The sequence below is a fragment of the Mesocricetus auratus genome, unplaced genomic scaffold (genome assembly GCF_017639785.1).
Source record: "Mesocricetus auratus isolate SY011 unplaced genomic scaffold, BCM_Maur_2.0 Super-Scaffold_100003, whole genome shotgun sequence".
Classification (NCBI taxonomy): domain Eukaryota; kingdom Metazoa; phylum Chordata; class Mammalia; order Rodentia; family Cricetidae; genus Mesocricetus; species Mesocricetus auratus.
Window position 1 is genome coordinate 44,984,517 of NW_024429188.1, and position 19,214 is coordinate 45,003,730.

A 19,214-nucleotide genomic window follows, 5' to 3' on the forward strand; every position below is an offset into this window, starting at 1 on the left:
AGAGGCTATTCCTGGTTCAGTTCTACTGATTATCTACCAGTACACTGATTGTCTGCCTCAACCTTCTCTGGGTAGATGAGTGAGAGCTTCCCTCAACTCTGCAGCAAATAATTTCCTGCTACCATCATGTGGTCCTAGTCCTTTTTTTCCCCCAAGAAAATGACTTCTTTTGGACCTGCCTGGGTGATGAGCTTAGCACCTTCAGTACATGGGAACAAAGTAACACACACTACAGCCCTTCACATCAGCTGCATTCTTGCTCATTTGGGCCAGATGTTCACTTCATTTTGTGTCTGCTCATCTCTGCTAAGAAAGCAAAGCAATTATTTGTATGTCCTAGCCTATGTAGCACCAAAGCATGCCTGTTGGAATTCTGTAGATGATAGAGAGCTGACACTCTGCTGTAGAGTCACTCTCATCCCAGTCAGTCAGGCTGTGAAGATGGAGAGACCTTCAATCCAGCCCTGTGGACAGGCCCTTAATGTCTGAATCAATAGCTTAAAAGGCTGTAGATCCATGTGACAGTAGAGACAGTAAAGAGGATTCAAGGTTTTATATTCTTTAGACATCTACATGTGCTGCTCTGGCTATTAAAAAGTTATATGCAACCTCAAGATGAAAGGCTTCTTACATGCAGGAAGTCCTATTCTTCTTGGAAATAAATGATAGAACTCACCCAGGCTTCTGATTCAGTCAGCTATTAATTGCATCAAAGTCAATGACAACCTTGCTGTAAATCGGTGTGAGTTTTCTGAACCTAACCTCAACCAAATTTAACATAAGCCTAGTAGCCATTGTCTCTTCTCTGTCATAGTATTTATGAGACACAATAATAACTTCTTTTGTACCTGCCTGTACATTGAGCTTAGCAAATTCATACATGGAAACAAAGCAACACATATACTACAGCCCTTTGCATCAGCTCCATTTTTGTTAATGATGGCATTTAGTTAGGCATGGCACACAAGGATATTTTTTCTGCTGCTCTCCAAGGCAACAGGTCATCACTGCATCTATTGTCATTCTTCTGTACCCCATCCTAACAATCTCCTTTTTCTGTATTCCTAATGCAGGTTCTACCCTCTGAACTTGGATCCTTGTTGCTTTGTCCTGATAAGAAGGCCACCACAATGAAATACGCCATGAAATGCTCAGGCCATTCCAGATATCAATGAAGCTTTTTGCAAGGAGTGTCAATCATGTTGAGTCTAGAGTCATATGCCACCAGGAGCTGCTTCAAAACAAGGAAAGTGAGGCTGGGATGTCGCCAGTCCAGGAAGAAACTTGCTACACCTCACTTTGGACAGGGAACACAGTCCTCACAACTCACTCAACTCTTCTCTGTGTTCTGAAGTCTCCCATCCTCCCCACCACGTGGGTGCCAGAAGAGACTGGGTAACTCTCTCCCTCCGCTGAGGCAAGTGGAAGTTCACTGGCATGACTAGAGCAGCAGGAGCTGGCTCCCCTGTTAGGAAGTGAAGCCACTCAAGCTGGCTATCTGCTCTGCAGGGGTGCAGGCCAAGCTCTGCATCCAGTCAGCCCCACCCTCATCTGACCCCCAGCCGCCTCAGAGTTCAACAAAGGAGTCAGGAGTGAGGCTTCTCTCTTGACTATAGATGTAAAGCAATCATATCTTTCGAACACCTATTGAACCTAGAACTGAGAGTAAAATAAACACTTTGTCCCAATATTGGTTGGTCAAGACATTTTACCACAGCAATGGAATACAAAATCAAGACAAAATAATAAAAATAATAAGAAATGATACATAGCAAATTAATTATTGTAGCCTATTGTTAGAAAAAGGAAGTAAAATACGAGTGAGGTTATACATAAAAAACATTAATGTTACCTGCAAAAGTATACTTTAAGTGCATTAAGGTCCAACAGTTATCTAGTAGGTTTATATAATACACTGATGGAGATAAACAGAATAGGATTTCTCCAGAGATTCAGGCAGCATCTTAGAAGCATGTCCACACAAAGAAAAGAACTACAGATGTGAGTGGGTGTGAGGATCAGGGAGCCTATTAGTATGGTGGGCTGGGATCTGAAGAGCTAAGCATTCAAATATCTGTTACACTTTCCAAATTATAGTAAACACAGTTCATATTTCAGAACTTCAAGTTAGTCACTAAAAATAAAATGGATGTCTGGTCACATCTGCCAGCAATTAGAAGAGATATTGGCCCTGACTATAGTTTTGCCTCTGATGAGAAAAGATCTTGGCTGGAACCCCACAATTCTGTTTCCTTGACCAGCTGTAGACCATCATGCTATGTCCTCAAAAAACATACTGCTCAGAGAATAGACAGTCCAGGCCAGCATACACTTTCTATTCCATTTCAGCGGTCTCCATGTAACCGCTTGCTCCTTTTTACCAAGTTAAGGTTGGACTGAGTTGGGGATGTCAGAGAACAGAGTTGTGACTAAGAAGCTGGCTCTCTCACCTTTTCCAACACAAGTTCCTCAGAATCCTCTCCAGATTGAGTATCTTGATCTCTGAGTTCCAGTAGATCACCCTGAAAACCATGCCTAAGAAAAAAAGGCTGTCTTTAAAATGCATCCCCTGATGATATGTATCCCTTCATTTTTATGTTTTCTATATGATGAAAAGTGGAAGAATTAAAGAAACCTTAGTGGCCCCTTAAGGTTAGAGTTAACACTTCTACTCTTTATACACTATGGAACTCCTACATTTGTTTATTTGAAAACTTGCTTCAAGCTTATTCTACATTTTTAGTTCTACCTATCCTCTGCATTTTTTTTAGTGCTGGCAAACTCAGGGCCTTATAAATTCTCAGTTAGTGTTCTTTATTGAATGGGTGCCCCAGACACATTTTACTTTATAATTTCACCAAATAAAAAGTGTAAACAAATGAGATAATATTTGCATAGCACCTGATGTGTACCAAAAACTTTAGAAATATAACACTCTGAGAATGACCTGAGTGTAGTTCAGAAATCGTGAAATTAATGCATGAAACAGTAGCAGAAGTAGGCATCTCATACTATTTAGTAAAAGGCTAAGACAAAAAGTTGAAAATTATGGGCTTCACTGCAAACTAACATGTTTCAGGGTGTAAAGGGGCTTCGTTGAACACTACATGAGAGTGCTTATATAGTAATCATTCTTAGAATTAACTAAAGTGTGATTTCCTTTCTACTGGGCAGAAAATTAGATCCAGCCTACAATAGAAGAATGCTAAACAGAAATGAGTCAATATTTTAAATATAGGAAAAATTTCACTTGCGCTATAGGTTTGGCCTAATATGTGAGGACTTAAAAATTGACAACATGTGCCAGTAAGGAGGCTGTTATGTCTACTTTTATTTCAGTTTGGCATAAGATAGAGTCATCAGAGAGAAGGGAACCTCAATTTAGAAAATGCCTCCAAAAGACTGGACTGTAGGCAAGACTGTAGGGTATTTTCTTAATTAATGTTTGATAGAGGAGGACCTAACCCATTGTGGGTGGTGCCATCCCTGGGTGCTGGTCCTGGGTTCTTTAAAAAAGCAGGCTGAGCAACTCATGGGAGCAAGCTAGTAAGCAGCATCTCTCTGTGGCCTCTGTAGCTCCTTCTTCCAGGTTCCTGCCATGTTTGAGTCCCTGCAATGACTTCCTTCAATGATGAACATTGTTAAAATGGACGCCTAATAAACCCTTTGCTCCTCATAGTGTCATAGCCTTTCATCACAGTAACAGTAACCCTAACTATACAGGGGCTTAGCATATAAAAGTACTTCCAGTTGGAAGTGATGACCAGTGTTAATCCTTAAAATAGTAGAAGGATAGAATAGACTTCTCAAAGCTTTCCACAAATCTCCACAATATGCAACAGCTCATGTGGAACCCCCACATGTACATAAGTAAAAAAGAAAATGTAAAAAGAATATTTTTTAAAAAGTTTCCAGTATATGCCTGGTCACCAACTGCAGATACAAAATCAAAACACATTGGCAATTTTCAATTAGAGTATCTTCTAGAAAGATATTATTTATAATGTCAACTAAGCCTAAAATAAAACATCTAGAAATAAGCCTAGAAACCATCCTGAGTGAGGTAACCCAGTCACAAAAAAGAGAAACATGGCATGTACTCTCTCATATATGGATTTTTGACATAGATCTGGGGAGTGCCAGCCTACAATCCCATGGCCAGAGAGTCTGGGAAACAGAACCTTCATTCAATGGCTGATCGAAGCAGAGGCAGACTCCCACAGCTAAACACTGTGCTGAACTCAAGGAATCCAGTGACAGAGAGGGAGGACTGATGACCAAAGGGATTAAGACTGGGCTGGTTTAACCCCAGAAATAGCTGACCTGACAAGGGTTAGCTCTTGAATCTCAGACTGATGCCTGGGAATCCAGCATGGGACTGATCAAGACTCCTGAATGTGGTGTCAGTGAGGAGTCCTCGGTAATCTATTGAGCCTTGTACAGTAGATCAGTATTTATCCCGGGTATACAAATGGACTTTGGACTCCCATCCAACAATGTGAGATGCACTCTCACCCTGAACACTTGGGGGAGGGTCTAGGCCCTGCTCTAGATGAAATGACAGACTATGGACACCCCCATGGAGGGCCACACCCTCCCTGGGGAAATGAGGGGATATTGAAGGGGTTGGTAGGAGGGTTTGGGAGGAGGGGAGGGAAAGGGAGAGGGACCTGGAATTGATATGTGAAGCAACCTTGTTTCTAATTTAAATTTAAAAATTAAAATTAAAAAAGAAAAAAGCCTAACAATATATGTAGTGCTAATATGGAGCAAACATCTATAAAAATTATTTAAGTGTATTTTAATATTTGAATAAGTATAGAGATATTCACTGACATGGAAAGACCAACTCAGTATCAACCCAATGGCTATACTCTACAAATTGTTTATAAATTCTAAAGAATGCCAATAAGTCTAATATGTTTTATCTATATAAAAATTAATAGGATTACTTTAACTAATTTGGAAGAGAAACTGCAAAAATATGGCCAAAAATTATGGAAATAAAAGTAGCAAAGATAGATATGGCCTACCAGATACCAAGACTTGTTATGAAACTATAATAATTAAAATTTTATAATTGCTGCTAAAATTTTTTCATTAATTGAGTATGTTGGGAGGATACCAGGAATAGAAACTAGAAATGCAGCTATAATTAGTTATAAAACAGATATAGGGCCACTTCCAGGCTGGCTGGCTGTGCTTGGGGCCTACAACTGCAGCTTCTGTCCAAGCAGTGGCAGCCAACACACCCCAGCATCCCAGTCTCCTGTTCCACCCACTAGACTAAATCTACCAGGGCCTGTTTCCAAACCATACTCCTGTGCCTGGGGTTTACAACTGGGGCTTCCATCTATCCCAGTGGGATGCAAATCAGCCCAGCATCCTAGCCCATTTCTCCACCCACGAGTCCAGGAAGAAGAGAGCTATCAGATCATTGGACTTGACTACACACGCCGAAAGGGAACCCTGGTCCCTTACACACCAGGAGAGGAAGAGGCACCTTCTGCAGCCAGTGGAAGAAGTGATGGGAAGCAGACGATATAAAAACACACACAGCAACAGAAAAAACAATATGACACCACCAGAGTCTAGAGACCCTACACCAGCAAGACCTGAACATCCAAACATAAATGAAGCAGAAGAGAATGACATTAAAATCAATTTCATGAAAATGATAGAGGCCCTCAAAGAGGATATGGGAAAATCCCTTCAAGAGATGGAAGAATAAACAATCCAAAAAATTTAAGAAATTAAGGAAAATACAAAGCAAAAATTGCAATAAACAATTCAAATAGTGCAAGGGCTGAAATCTGAAATAGAAACTATAAGAAAACATGATCTGTAAGAATGCTGGAAACCAACAGCTAACATCAAACTAAATGGAGAGAAACTCAAAGCAATTCCTCTAAAATCAGGAACAAGACAAGGCTGTCCACTCTCTCCATATCTCTTCAATATTGTACTTGAAGTTCTAGCTACAGCAATAAGACAACAAAAGGAGATAAAGGGGATACAAATAGGAAAAGAAGAAGTCAAACTTTCATTACTTGCAGATGATATGATAGTTTACATAAGTGACCCAAAAAACTCCGCAAGGTTACTCCTAGAGCTGATAAACACCTTCAGCAATGTGGCAGGATACAAGGTAAACTCAAAAAAATCAGTGGCCCTATTATATACAGATGATGAAGTGACTGAGAAAGAAATCAGAGAAACATCACCTTTTACAATAGCCAAAAACAGCATCAAATATCTGGGGATAATGTTAACCAAGGAAGGGAAAGACCTGTATATCAAGAACTTTGTGTCTTTGAAGAAAGAAATCAAAGAAGATACCAGAAAATGGAAAGATCTCCCATGCTCTTGGATTGGTAGGATCAACATAATAAAAATGGCAATCTTGCCAAAAGCAGTCTATAGATTCAATGCAATCGCTATCAAAATTCCATCACAATTTTTCAAGGACCTGGAAAGAACATTAATCAACTTTATATGGAAAAACAAAAGGCCCAGGATAGCCAAAACATCCCTATACAATAAAGGAACTTCAGGAGGCATCACCATACCTGACTTCAAGCTCTATTATAGAGCTATAGTCCTGAAAACAGCTTGGTATTGGCACAAAAATAGGCAGGTAGACCAATGGAACCGAATCGAAAGCCCTAATTTTAACCCACACACCTATGAACACCTGATTTTTGACAAAGAAGCTAAAACTGTACAGTGGAAAAAAGAAAGCATCTTCAACAAATGGTGCTGGCATAACTGGGTAGTGGTATGCAGAAGACTGCAGATAGATCCATGTTTATCGCCTTGTACAAAACTTAAGTCCAAATGGATCAAAGATCTCAACATACATCCAGCCACACTGAAACTTTTAGAAGAGAAAGTGGGAGATACTCTTCAACGAGTTGGTACAGGAGACCACTTCCTAAACATAACACCAGTGGCACAGGCACTGAGATCAACAATTAACAAATGGGACCTTCTGAAACTAAAAAGCTTCTGTAAGGCAAAGGACACAATCAAAAAGACAAAAAGGCAGGCCACAGAATGGGAAAAGATATTCACTAACCCTACATCTGACAGAGGGCTAATCTCCAAAATTTACAAAGAACTCAAGAAACAAGTCTCCAAAACATCAAAGGATCCACTTGAAAGGTGGGGTACAGAGCTAAATAGAGAATTCTCAGTAGAGGAGGCTAAAATGGCCAAGAGACACTTAAGAAAGTGCTCAACATCCTTAGCCATCAGGGAAATGCAAATCAAAACAACTCTGAGATACTCTGAGTCAGAATGGCTAGAATCAAAAACACCGAAGACAATTTATGCTGGAGGGGATGTGGAGAGAGAGGAACACTCCTCCACTGCTGGTGGGAATGCCAACTCATACAGCCTCTTTGGAAATCAGTATGGAGATTCCTCAGGAAAATGGGAATTAATCTACCACTAGACCCAGCAATTCCACTCTTAGGCATTTATCCAAATGAGGCAGGTTCATACAACAAAGGCATCTGCTCCACTATGTTCATAGCAGCATTGTTTGTAATAGCCAGAACCTGGAAGCAACCTAGATGCCCCTCAACTGAAGAGTGGATAGAGAAAATGTGGTACATTTACACAATGGAGTATTACTCAGCAGAAAAAAACAATGGAATCTTGAAATTCGCAGGGAAATGGATAGCACTGGAAGAAACCATCCTGAGTGAGGTAACCCAGTCGCAAAAAGACAAACATGGTATGTACTCACTCATATATGGATTTTAGATATGGATCAGGATAGTGCCTTTCTGCACTTCCACAGATAGAGAGTCTGGGAAACAGGAAAGAACCTAAAAGATGTGCATATATGCATAGTACCCAAGAGAAGAGGATGGAGACAAGATTATTATTTATAATGTCAACTAAGCCTAAAATAAAACATCTAGAAATAAGCCTAGAAACCATCCTGAGTGAGGTAACCCAGTCACAAAAAAGAGAAACATGGCATGTACTCTCTCATATATGGATTTTAGACATAGATCTGGAGAGTGCAAGCCTACAATCCAATTCAAAGAAAAGGTTATACCAACTCTCCTCAAAGTTTTCCATGCAAAGGAAGCAGACAGTTCTTTGCCAAACTCTTTTTACAAGTCTTCAATAACAGTGATACCCAAGTCACACAAAGACACAACTAAGAAAGAGAACTTCAGATCAATATCCCTCATGAACATTGCCACAGAGATACTCAATAAAATACTGGCAAACCGAATCCAAGAATACATCAGAAAAATTATCCACCATGATCAAGTAGGTTTCATCCCAGGGATGCAACTATCCGGGAGCCTTCATTCTGGGACTGATGGAAGCAGAGGCAAACACACAACTAAGCACTGAACTGAACCCAAGGAACCCAGTGACAGAGAGAGAGGAATGATGAGCAAATTGGCAAAGAATGGGCTGGCAAAACCAGCAGAGACAGCTGATCTGAACAGGGGATGCAAGGATGGTTAAGTATATGGAAATCAAGCAATGTAATTCACCTTATAATCAAGCTGAAAAATAAAAATCACATGATCATCTGACTAGATGCTGTAAAACCTTTGACAAAATCCAACACCCATTCATGATAAATGTCTCGGAGAGATCTGGGATAACAGAAACATACCTAAACATAATGAAAGTTACATACAGCATACGAAGAGCCAACATTAAACTGAATGGACAGAAACTCAAGGCAATTCCTCTAAAATAAGGAATAAGACAAGGCTTTCCTTTCTCCCCATACCTCTTCAATATTGTACTCGAAGTTCTAACTAGAGCAATAAGACAACAAATGGAGATCAAGGGGGTAGAAATTGGAAAGGAAGAGGTCAAACTTTCACTATTTGCAGATGACATGATAGTCTACATAAGTGACCCAAAAAACTCTCACAGGGAACTCTTACAGCTGGTAAATACCATCAGCAAAGTGGCAGGATACAAGATCAGCTCAAGAAAATCAGTAGCCCTACGATATACAGATGATAAAAGGGCTGAGAAACAAATCAGAGAAACATCACCCTTTACAATTGCCACAAACAACATAAAATACCTTGGGGGTAATGCTAACCAAACAAGTGAAAGACCATATTTCAGGAACTTAGAGGCTTTAAAAAAAGAAATCAAAGAAGACACCAGAAAATGGAAAGATCCCCCAAGCTCTTGGATAGATAGGCTCAATGTAATAAAAATGGCAATCCTGCCAAAAGCAATCTACAGACTCAATGCAATCCCCATCACAATTCCAGCACAATTGTTCACAAACCATGAAAGAACAATTCTCAACTTTATGTGGAAAATCAAAAGACCCAGGAGAGCCAAGACAACCCTGTTCAACAAAGCAACGTCTGGAGGCATCACCATCCCTGACTTCAAGCTCTATTATAGACCTATAGTCCTGAAAACAGCTTGGTATTGGCACAAATATAGACAGGTAGACCAAGGGAATCGAATAGAATACATTGATATTAACCCACACACTTATGAAAACCTGATTTCAACAAAGAAAAAAGATAGTATCTTTAACAAATGGTGCTGGCATAACTGAATGCTGGCATATAGAAGACTGTAGATATATCCATGTCTATGAGCATACACAAAATTAAGTCCAAATATATCAAAGACTCAACATAAATCCAACCAAACTGAACCTCTTAGAAGAGAAAGTGGGAGGTACCCTCGAACTAATTAGTACAGGAGACTGCTTCCTGAATATATCAACAGTAGTACAGACACTGAGATTGACAATTAATAAATGGGACCTCATGAAACCGAGAAGCTTCTGTAAGGCAAAGGATACAGTCAACAAGACAAAAAGGCAGCCCACAGAATGGGAAAAGATAGTCACTAACCCCACATCTGACAGAGGGCTAATCTCCAAAATTTACAAAGAACTCAATAGCAAGCCTGCAAAACACCAAAGGATCCAATTAAAAAGTGGGCTACACAACTAAATAGAGAATTCTCAATAGAGAACTCTAAAATGACTAAGAAACACTTAAGAAAGTGCTCAACATCCTTAGCCATAAGGGAAATGCAAATCAAAATAACTCTGAGATATCATCCTACTCCTGTCAGAATGGCTAAAATAAAAAACACCAATGACAGCTTATGCTGCAGAGGATATGGAGAAAGGGAGTGAAAACTTGTACAGCTAATTTTGAAATCAGTATGGAGATTCCTCAGGAAAATGGGACTCAGTCTACCACAAGACCCAGCATTTCCACTCTTAGGCATATACCCAAAAGTTGTGTAATCATAAAACAAGGAAATCTGTTCTGCTGTATTCATAGCAGCATTATTTGTAATAGCCAGAACCTGGAAGCAACCTAGATGCCCCTCAACTGAAGAGTGAATAGAGAAAATGTTATACATTTACACAATGGAGTACTACTCAGCAGAAAAAAAAACAATGGAATCTTGAAATTTGCAGGCAAATGGATGGCAGTAGAAGAAACCATCCTGAGTGAGGTAACCCAGTCATAAAAATACAAACATGGTATGTACTCACTATTTTAGACATGGATCAGGGGAGTGCCAGCCTACAATCCCATTGCCAGTGAGTCTGGGAAACAGGGAGTTTCCCAAGAGAGACATGCATGATACCCGAGAAGTGGAATCAGGCAAGATAACCTGAGCAGATTGGGAACATCAGGGGAGGGGAGAGGGAAACAGGAAAAATAGCGGGGGAAAAGAGGAGGGGAGAAGAAGGTATTGGGGAGCAGCAAGGTTGAGTCGAGGTAAGAATAGAGGAGAGCAGGATGAGAGATACCATAATAGAGGGAGTCATTATAGGTTTGAGGAGACAGCTGACACTAGTGAGATTTTTCAGAGATCTACAAGGATGACACCAACTGGCAATCTAAGGAATAGTGGAGAGACTACCTTAATATCCCCTCCCTGATAATTAGATTGAGGACTACCATATATGCCATACTAGAACCTTCATCCAGTGACTGATAGAAGCAGAGGCAGATACCCACAGCTAAACACTGAACTGAACTCCTGGAACCCAGTGTCAGAGAGGGAGGACCGACGAGCAAAGGGGTCAAGACAGCAGATCTTACAAGGGGGAGCTCTTGGACCCCAAACTGATGGGTGAGAGATCAGGGGACTGATCCAGACCCTCTGAATGTGGTGTCAGTGAGGAGGCCTTGGCAATCTCTGGGGCCTTGGATAGTAGATCAGTGTTTCCCATGGCATATGGATGAACTTTGGGAGGCCATTCCACATGGAGGGATGCTCTCTCAGCCTGGGCACATCGGGGAGAAGCTATGCCCTGCCCAGATGAAATGACAGATTCTGGAGATCCCCCCATGGAGGGCCTCACCCTCGTTAGGGAATGTTGTGGGGTTTGAGTGGTGGGCTGGGGGGCTCGTAAAAGGGCAAGGGAGGAGGGAGCTGGCATTGACATGTGAAGCAACCATGTTTCTAATTAAATAAAAAATATAATGGAAAAAACAGATATTGATATGAATTGAAATATGTCAGAGAAGGTGATATATTAATATGGAAATAATAGTTAAATTTAATTAATAAATTGGAAACACTTAATTGGTACATGTCTTTAATTTCAGCTCTTTGGAAGCAGAGGCAGGTAGATCTCTGAGTTCGAGGCCACACTGTTCTAAAGAGCAGGTTCTGGGTTAGTCAGGGTTGTCACACAGAAAAACCCTGTCTCAAAAAACCAAAGAAAATAAGAAAGGAAGGAAGACAACAAGAAAGAAAGAAAGAAAGAAAGAAAGAAAGAAAGAAAGAAAGAAAGATAGATAGATAGAAAGAAAGAAAGAAAGAAAGAAAGAAAGAATATTCTTATCTGATACTATTTGCAAAAGTAATTCCACATTAATTAAAAATCCTAAGGTAAAACTATTCATAGAAATTTTTATAGGTAAGTGTTTATAAATTTTAGATAATAAAAGATCTTAGATGAGACAAAATGTAGAAATATAAATATATTTGTGTGCTTAGCAACATTAAAATGAAAAGTTTGCTGTATTATTTATAAATCTTAGATAATCAAATTTCTTAGATGAGACAAAAATGTAGAAATATAAAGATATTTGTAAGCTTAACATTAAAACGGAAAGTTTGTTACAGCAAAAATTCCAACACACGCAAAGTGCAACAATTAACATACTGAGAGAAAACATTTTTCAAAAATTAAGCCTGGACTAAAAGTAAGCCAAATGTATGCATTTATGGAAACCAAAAATATTTTAAAAAACAATGTGATTAGAAAGTGGACAAAAAAAGCCGGGTGGTGGTGGCGCACGTCTTTAATCCTAGCACTCGGGAGGCAGAGGCAGGCGGATCTCTTTGAGTTCGAGGCCAGGCTGGACCGACAGCCTCCAAAACAATACAGAGAAACCCTATCTCGTAAAACCAAAAAAAGAAAAAAGAAAGTTGACAAAAGATATAGGTGAATAAGGGATTCAAACAATCAATTAATACATGAAATGATATTCAAATGCCACTTATAATTTGGGTAATTCTGATATATGAAGAGTAGAACATTTTGTCCAATAAAGTGGCAGCAATTTTAAATACTGACAACGTTAATACTAAAGAAAGTATATGGAACCATTTTTCATACACTACTAATGACAATGAAAAGTGTTGTAAAGTTTTTGGAAGATGATTTTGATAATGCCCACTAAATATAAAATATATGTATGATTTGTTGAGCTTCTGCTTCTATATAATTAAGAGAAAAATTTTTCACATGCATAAAGAAGCATGCATATGGAAGTTAGTTGCAGTACTAGAGGAAGCCAAAGGTAAATGACAAGACAAACCCTGGCATATCTGTTCTATGGCTCATCATGTAGCAATTTAAAACAAGAAGATACTAATTTTGTAATAATGACAATCGTACTTGTATGTTCTCTTAACATATATCAATTGCTATACATAATAATGGGTTTTATTACAACCTTTTTATATGTATAGTATATTTTATGCTCTGATCATATTCACCCCCTTTTACCTTCTCTTGTCCCCCTTCCACTCTCACTTATCACCTCCCTCTTCTTCATATCATTTAGTTGTTTATTGGTGAATTGTGATCATCATCACAATTACTTACAGAAGCATAGACGAGGAATTATTTACAAAAGCATGGGCGCTTGTCCAATAACTACAAGGTGTAGGCTTTGTATGGTTAACCACAGCTGCTGTGAGTTCAGGAAATGCTATGGCTTAAAAGGCTGAATTCCACAGCATTCTACCCCTGTCTGTGGCTTTCATGTTCTTTCCACTAAAAAAAAATACATTTTTGGCTAACAACTAGTTGTAGAACAGTGTTCATGTTCTCAAATAATTTACATTTTTGAATAACCATAAAATGAAACAATGTGTGTGTGTGATTTCAGATCATTATAAAAGCAGATGCCAAAACAGGACTAAATGGATAAGCGAGTCATTGAAACACTTGGGCATGATAAAGAAGAAGGAAGCAATAGTCAAGGACAGTCTTCAGCCTCTCTGTAGGTTTGATACATGTCAAAGAAGAGAGGTACTAAAAATATGAGAATACTTTGGCCAAGACAATTCAGAGTCCATGAGCAAAATTCCATTGGAAAAGTCATCTCTAGTACTCCCAGTGCTCAGTGTTGGCCTCTGAACATCCTGAAGGAATCATGATTTCAATCTTAGGATGCTGTGAACCCTTACATGCTGCATCCTGGGTAGTCAGTCAACTATGTTCCCTGATATGAATTCTCTTAAAGGGGCAGTTAAATGACACATCTCCCTATTAACCACATATTTATAAACATTTATGTCTATAAATATATGGGGAAATGTATGGAAGGACAGCAATATCTAACAGTTACTGATGGTACCTCCATACAATAAAATAACACTTGTCAATAAAAAGAAATGCACAAAGATGCATGCAGCTTGAATAGATCTCACAGAAATAATGCTTATCCCAAGAAGTTTTTGTGAAATTATTGGCTTCTACCCCATTACATTTATTTAAAGTTTTCTAAATGGCAAAAATATAATTTCAAAGAAAATATCAGTGATTCCTACTGTCTGGAGAAAGATAATGGGGTGAGAAATAGAAAATAACAGATAATATAAGTTGAGTGTTTAAAGTTCATTTTCTGTGCAGATATTCAGCTGTTCTAGAACTACAGAATCATTTGTTGTAAAGGTTTTCTCAACTGAATAGTATCAAAAGTAGATTGTATGTGCTTTGGTCTGTATACCTACCCTTTCACTGTTAGCAAATTGCCTTTGTTGTTCTAATTTTATTATGTCTTGAAAAAACTAACAAATGTTTTGCATTATTTAAAATCTTGATTCTTTTATATGCTGAATACAAACTTTTTCAACTTCATGTAATCATGTTTGACAATTCTGCTCTTATTTACCGAGCTATTAGAGACCTTTTATGAAATCTCTGGCCTTTGCCTACATTGTGAAGTATTTCTCTACACTTTCTTTGAGTAGTTTCAAGATTGGAGGTCTAACACGAAGATCCTCAAATTGTTTAGAATTGATTTTTGTACAGGAAAAGGTTAGGAGTCAAGTTTCATCTTTTACATGTGGATATTCAGTTTTCTTATCAGCATTTGTTGAGGATGTTGTCTGTCCTCTAATGTATATTTTGGAACTTTGTTGACAATAAGATGTCTAGAGATGACTGTGTTTGTTTATTTGTTGTTTATTATGTTCTTTTGTGCTACATGTTTGGTCAGTGACCACTATTCTCTTTCTCTTCTCTTTCTATGAAATTAACTTTTGTAAATTTCACATAGAAGTGATAATGTGTATGTTTTGTATTTCTGTGTCTATTTTCTTTTGCCTAACACTTTGACTTCCAATTTTACCTGTATTGTAAATGAAATGACAAGATTTCTTTTTTAGGATTAAATAATATACCTGTATACGTGTGTATACATATATCACATTTGTTTGTCTGTCAGTTAACACTTCGGTTGATTCCATATCTTAGCTGCTGTGAATAGTGCTGCAATAAAGACTTTCTCCTTTGGAGTTCTTTCCCAGTCTCTAATAGACACTTTGAACTACCTCTTTTACTCTGTATAACCCAAAACACATAAGTATTTCAGCCATAATTTTCTATATCACAATGCTATTCCACAAATGTGGTTTCCCGAGGATTAAAGAATAAAAGTGGAACATCTACTCCATGTTGGTCACTTCCTCAAAATTTAGATTCCTGACCTGTCCTATTTTCTTTGCTACTCAGCAACCTTGGGCAATTGTATCATTGTATTTCCCCTAGGATTTACTGTTATTACTGCAATAACTGATTTCTTAAAAATATATTTCTCTATTTAGGAAGCAGTATTAGAAATATATGCATTCAAGGTCATGCAGCTATTATGTGATACAATATACCCTCAAATGTAATTCTTTAGCCAGGTGGTACTCACCTGGCATTGCAACACTTAGGTTGCTGAGGTAGCAATATTGTAATGAGCTCAAGGCCAGCCTGAGCTACATAGCAATATTATATCTCAAAAAGAAAAATGAAAACCGTCCTTTGCACTATATAAATATTTTCAAGTTAAATCTCACATACAAGACATTGCTACTAAAGTAAAGTTTCACCAAAAATTCTCATAACATTTTTGTAGCAGATTTTCTTTTGGGCCACCAACCAGCTCCCAAATCATGACACAGAGACTTATTATTAGTAATTAATGCATGGCCTTAGTTTATGCTTGTTCCACTAGCTATTATAACTTAAATTAACTTGTTTCTCTTCATCTACATCTTGCCTCAGGATATTTACATTACTTTCTTTCTATATGTCCTATTCTGTGTCTGTCTGACTGGCAGTTGGCTGGCTGGCTGGCCCCAGGCATCCCCTTTTCTTTCTCCCTGATCTCTCTTCTCCCCTTCCTGGAGCCTAGATTCTTCCTCCTACCTATTCTCTCTGCCTGTCAGACCCACCTATCCTTCTACTGCCTAGCTATTGGTCGTTCAGTTTTTTATTAGAGCAATCAGATGCCTTAGGCATGCAACACAACACATCTTTAAATCATTAAACAAATGTAACATAAACAAATGTAACATAACATAGTAATAATAAATGTAAATAATGCATGTAATACATCTTTACAAAGTTAAAGTAATATTACACACATATTACCATCTTGAGAAAATTTCTCAAGCAATTCTGGGGCAATGCCCAGAACTTAGACCTGTAAGATGGGTAAGGCCACAGCTGAGCTTCTCTTCAGTCAGAACTTTGAATCACCATTCTATCATGAGAGCTTTCCTTCAGGTTTTATAGAGTCATAAACACCATGGAACTAGCATCCCTCAGCAAAATTGCTCTAAGAAATTGATTTATAATCACTGAACCACCAGAGATAAGTTTAGAAATCAGTGTAAATGTATTAATTTCCAATGAGCAATATCTCTCCTTCCTAAGCAGGCTAAGAAATCGTGTCAGCATATAGGATCAAAAGATTTGAGTGAATACAGACAGGACAAACAGAATTTTCAAAGAAAATAAGTTTGGAATTGCGAAAGCTGTTATGTGCTGTGCTCCTCATAGGCTTCTCTTGCTGAAGTTACAGATATCTTCTACCTGCTTCAAACTAAAACTAGGGAAGACATTTTAAATGCAGCAACAAGTTGGAATACAGACTTAGAATTCCTTCATGGCTTAATTTTGACAGTTTTTATTGTAGTTACTGTTGAATCTGAGACTCAGTTCTGACTTTTTCCTGTTCAATCTGATCATATTCCAAGGACTTTTTAAAAATTGGTATACAAAATAGTTGGTTTTACTATGTTATCGTCACACATGCTTGTCGTGTACTTTTCTCGTACTCACCACTCATTACACCCTCTTATTCCTTCCTCATCAGTTCTTATTTATGGTTTTAGGACATTTTGGATGAAACTCAAAGCTTTACACATACAAAACAAGCACTCTGCTATGAAGTTATGTTCCCATCTTTTTCCAGTGCTGGTTTCTCCTATCCATTAATTCATTCTAGTCAAAGTCATGATATGACCTATCTGTAACCCAGGCTCTCACTGGTATCAACCATCCTGTCACCAATTGAGCCTATACAAATTATACCATGGGTCTATTACATCACTTTGCTATATTTTCAGTGTCATCACCATGATCATCAACGCCATCATCTTCATCACCACCATCATATCACCTTTATAAATTTTCTTTCTTATCAAATTTTCCATTTTATTGAAAATAGAATATTTTCTGATATAATATATCCTGTTTCAGTTTTCCATCCCTTTTCTCTCCCCACTTCTTCCACACCTCCCCTCCATCCCTTTCTATCTCTCATTAGAAGAGAACAGGTTTCTCAGAGATAACAACAAAACATAACAAAATAAAATATAATAACATTAAAATAAAACTATCACACCAAAGATAGACAAGGAAAATCAACAGAAGGAAAAGAGCCCCAAGAAAAGGCACAAGAATCAAAGACCTCACTTGTTCTCAAGCCCAAGTCTCATAAAAACACTAAAATAAATTCTATAATCTATATACAGAGGGCCTGGTGTGGTCCAGTGTCTACCTGTACATTCTGCTTCAGTTTTTGTGAGTTCATATGAGATTTGCTCATGCTGATTTAGACGGCTTTTTTTCTTGGTGTCCTCTATAGCCACTGGCTCTTATTCCAGAGTTCTCTGAGCTCTCTGTCTCTGTCTCTGTGTCTCTCTCTGTGTGTAATATCTGGCTGTGGGTCTCTGTATTTGTTCTCATCTGCTATAGGAAGAAGCTTCTCTGATGATGGTTGAATAAAGCACTGATCTATGAGTATAGCAGAACATCATCAGGGGTCATGTTATCACTACTTTTTTAAATACCAGTAGTATTTGGTTTTACCCTGGTGTCTGGGCTATCTAGTTTCTGGTTCTTGGTCACCCAAGCAGTGATGGGTATGGGCTCCTCTTGTGGAATGGACCTTAAGTCAAATCAGACATTGGTTGGTTATTCCACAAGCTTTGTGCCACCTAGAATATTCTGCAGGCATTGTAGATCAAAGGTTTTTTATGTTTATCTATTTTGGTAGCCTGCAGAGTACCTCCCCATACCAAAGACACTAGAACATAGGCACCAATTCCATGTTTAATGAGTTGTGTGGGTGTTGTCTTCAGCAATGAGGCCTTGATGTCAATTTGTGGAGAGCAACCTCTTATCTTGGCAATGACCTGGGTTGTTTGGCAATTTCCATGGGACCCATTTAGCCAATAACTCAATTGAATGTAACCTAGTCCCGGTACTGGAAGCTTCATTTGGTGACAAGCCATGACCAGTTGGAAATCATCTTGAGTGAGGTAATCCAGACCCAAAAAATATATATATGGTATGTATTCACTTATATGTAATATTATCTATTACATAAATGATGGTTAATCTAAAATTTGTAGACCCAGAGAAGTTAGTATAGAAGAAGGGACTATGGAAACACATGGAACTCCATGGGAAGGGGAAATAGAATAGATTTTCTGGGTAGACTCAGGTTGGGGAACAGGAACAGGAAAATCATGTGGGGAGGGGAAGGGGTAGATTGAAAGTGAGAATGAATGAAAATACAACTAGAATTGAGGGGCCCCATATGGAAACAGTTCAGTGGAAACTTACTAAAATATGAAGGCAATCTTCATGAAGTCTACAAATAATGAGGTAGATAGATCCCCAACTAGCCATCTCTTGTTATAAATGTTCTAATGCACACTTTTGGGAGAACTCATTTAAACTATATGATGTTTATGCGGTCCTAGACCTTTAAACCACATGATTTGAGGAGTTTGAACTCCATTACTGATACAGCAGTCCAGTCAGGGAGTGACAGAAGTTTGCATGATACCTCAGGCATCCTCAGAACCTGGGCAATGTTCTTCTTGAGCTTACAACTGAAGGTGAATACCAAACTTTGTAATCCATTTCTACTTTTTCTTCATGCATATCTCAAATAACTCATATTTTGTATTTCCTTTATTCCCAATGAGAAAGTAGTTTTTTATTTTTTGCCCCATGCAATAGGTTGTACATCCAACTATTATTCTGTAAGTTAAGGCATTGCATGACTTAGTCGATTAGAAAACTTTCCATGGTTTACCATGAATCCTCACCCCACCCACAATGCAGGAAAGTTAGAAGAACTGCCCTTATTTTAAACATAATTGTAAGATCGACTATTGTGAATCATTACATA

At 38.3% G+C, this 19,214-nt stretch overlaps 1 pseudogene; it reads right to left on the reverse strand.

The window, feature by feature from the left end:
* Nucleotides 1-672: 672 nt before the first annotated feature.
* Nucleotides 673-1,168, reverse strand: LOC110342943 (annotated as a pseudogene).
* Nucleotides 1,169-19,214: the final 18,046 nt, after the last annotated feature.